This window comes from Cynara cardunculus, assembly GCF_001531365.2.
Source record: "Cynara cardunculus var. scolymus isolate 2C chromosome LG 7, CcrdV1, whole genome shotgun sequence".
Classification (NCBI taxonomy): domain Eukaryota; kingdom Viridiplantae; phylum Streptophyta; class Magnoliopsida; order Asterales; family Asteraceae; genus Cynara; species Cynara cardunculus.
This window is the reverse complement of record NC_037534.1, coordinates 6,306,320-6,309,992: the sequence shown is the minus strand read 5'-3', so window position 1 is coordinate 6,309,992 and position 3,673 is coordinate 6,306,320.

Genomic DNA, 3,673 nt, shown 5'->3' with positions numbered 1-3,673 from the left:
CAAAAGTTTCGTGTAGGTCACCACTAATTATAGAAAGGTTCAAAAAAGTTATCCAACTTTACAACAGCAAAAAGTGTTGTTTATATCAAATCTAACCAAAGTTATATAAAAAATGATGAAATAGACCATTATACCCTTTAATCAATTTTAAATTTAAAAGTCGTCACGACAAAAAATTAACCTAAGATTTATGATTATATTTTTATTCAAAAAACGTAGATTTAATTTTAAATTTTGAATGTAAAACTGATACATTAAAACCTGTATAATACAAGTCATAAACACACCGTACCCCACTGACAACAACCACCCCTATTGATCGTTGCCCCACTACCACCGCCACCGCCACCCCCTCCCACTCCCACATATTCGTCGTGGGTCCTTCTCCCCTTTGACAGCCCCTTCTGCGTTGCCCGCTTTCCAACATCATCAGTCTCTCCTACGACGATGATGTGTTCCTTCCTAGTTTTTATTCTGACCACAAAAATATTATATTTTTATGATATGTTTCCCCCATTTTAGCCAAGTGACGTCAATATTATAACAAAGTAATAATCTGTTTTGACATCACTATAATTTAATGATATATTTCAAACTTTTAATTATAAATTTTCTTGTGGAATATCTGATTTCGACTTTTTTTCGTTAACCATAAACAGTGGCGGATCCAGGATTTTGGTCTACTGGGGGCATTTTTAAGGTAGCTTAAACGCCTACCAAGTCGTCCGATATGTTTTAAGCCTAATTCCATTATTCCAAGAGATTTTTGAGGTTTTTTTGAATTATTTCGAGGGATTTTTTAAGGTTTTCTTATCGATTTCGAGGAACTTTTCAGTTTTTTGGTTGATTTCAAGATACTTTCTTTAGTTGGTGGGAGCCCTAACAAAAATTACGGAGGAGAACCTTGGTAGAAAGTAAAAAAAAAAAAAACAATTTTTAACCTTAAAAAATTCATTTTTTTTAATGGGGGCCCTTCCCCCCACCTTTTACATGGTGAATCCGCCCTTGGCCTTAAAAGTGTGGACCAGCTTACATTCATCTCGATAAATCTTAAGAACGTGTGGAATACCCTGGACGGACCTACCATGGTGGTTACGGTGGCATGTGTCACCGTATTATTCCTCTGTCGAAGGGTAAAAAAAATTATGTTCGTGAAATATGCAACCGTATTAATTTGTTGTGTGTACAATGAGAACAAGTTTTATTTGGTAGAGTTGGTTTGCAAGACTTTTATTCCACTTCAGACGCAAGTTCGAATCTTGTTAGTATCATTTTCTTAGTCAAATAGTGTCACCGATTGAAAAAAAAATTATGTATATTTGTTTCTTATAGTCAAACGATGCCACTATTTGAAATATTTTCTCTATAGTTTTTTCTTATAGTCAAATGGTGCTACCATTTGGATAAAAAAAAATTTGGGTCTGTCCCTGAATACAGTCAGAAAAATTCTCAAACCAATAACATGAGAGGGTCTTTGATTTCCATTTTTTTCGTTAATCATAAAAGTGTGGATCAACTTACATGCATCTCGATAAATCTTAAAAACGTGTGGAATAGAGTCAGTAACATGAGAGGGGTGGTGTTTGATTTCCACTTGTACATGTGATATGGTGTCATTAAAACGTATGGTGTTCTTGATTTCCTTTGGGTCAGGGATTCTGGCAGTCACATGGTCCCATTACTTTGGAGACTTTCCCCATGTGACCCACCTTTCTTTCCCCTCTACCTGCTTCTTTCCACTTTTTTCTTTTAATAAAACACAAAGAATTTTATCAAAAAACTTTTGGTCTAGCACTATCATAGTCTTTAGCTTTTTAGGAGGTCAGGAGTTCAAACCTCATCATAAGTGAAAAAGATATGTGAGTTTATTTTTTGCATTTACCGTATATAAATATTATATATATACTTTAAAAAAAAAAGAATTTAAAAAAAAACATAAACTATATCACAAAATAAAACGCATTTTATTTTTATATAAAATTAAGAAATACTTTCTATTTTATAAATTAAAATATGTTTTATTAGGTGTATTAAAGATGTAGGGTGATTCGGTTGGTTTTTTCATTAAGTCGTGTATCAATAAAACATATTATAATTTATTAACCGACTCGCAATTTAAAGTAAAAAAAAATTTAAATCAATTTTACCGTTCTTAATCCTATGTTATCCAAACCCTCGTCGCCTCATCGTTGTTTGCTCTCTATTATCGTCCATCACTGTTGTTGCTCCTGCAAGTCTGCATTCTGCAACCAATATCAATCTTTTTAATTTTTTGTTTTTGCTTTTTGATCCTCCATGTTTTTTGATATGTCCATATGTGTTCCATTAAATTGTTGTAAATAGAGAGAATGGAAAAGATAGATCAATAAAAGAGAGATTAATGTCAGGGGCGAACAGCGGTAATGGACATTATAGAGAACAAACAACGATGAGGAATCAAGTAAAAAACTTTAACTTGATTCTTATTTTGGGTAACGTACTTTCAAAACTTTTATTTTGGTACCTAAGATGCAAAGTTTTAAACATTATAGAGAAGAAACAACGTGTGTGTGTGTGTTAAGAAAGAGAAACATAAAGGTTCAAACGAGAACAATTATCAAATAAAAAATACGTGAAATCACATGTGATTTTACACTAACATCATGTGTAAAATCACATGTGATTACGTGTCACATTCAACCGTACACCCTTGTATCGACTGTTATTCGTAATAGCATGTTGTTCCAGTGCAAAATCCCATTAAATTTGGCCTTTCTCATGTGTCCTTTATTTTTATCTGACATGTTCTTGTTTGATTCTCTCCATTATATATATGTTCTTTGGTGTATTTGTTAATCCTCACAACTTCATTAAAAAATAGATAAATTTTATATCGCTATCTTGTCTCTCCAAAACTTCCTTACAAATTGGAGTTTTTCACAAAAAACAACCTCGTATTTGTTTGATGCAGAAGAAATACATGTATTATGTTCTATTTTTAAAGTCCATACCATGTACTTTCTAATGCGATAAATTGGATAATGTTTGGTTCAATTTCGGTTACATAAATTGGATAATGTTTGGTTCCATTCCGATTTTATAATAAAAGGATAGACCAAGGGGTGTTTGGGATTGCTTATAAGAACAACTTATTGACTTATTTCAGTGTAACATCGGTAATAAGCATTTTTGAGTGTTCGGATAAACAATTTATACCGGTGTCAAACCGGTAATAAAAAGTTTTTGAAAAAGTTAAACCTTTCTGACTTATAATAAGTTGATAAGTGCTTTTGTAGAAAACCATAAGTTGTTTCAAATAAGCAATTCCAAACACTTCCTAAATGTCTAATGTATATTGATAAATGCATTCCTACATATCACTTTTCTTCTCACATATATAGACATGAATACTTAATTTTTATATTTTCAATGTATGAATCACCCCCTTATATAAGTTCGTTAAGAATAATATATAATAATATTACACAAGTTCAAATCCAAGGAGGAATAAAAATCCTCTTGTGGCCACGGAGGTTCAAATGCGGTGACTCTAGGCTATCTGCAAAGCAGGTTGTCGTCCTGGGATTAGTCGGCTTGCATAGCAGGTTGGATATCCATGTTAATAACACACACACACACACACACACACACACACATATATATATATATATATATATATATATATATATATATA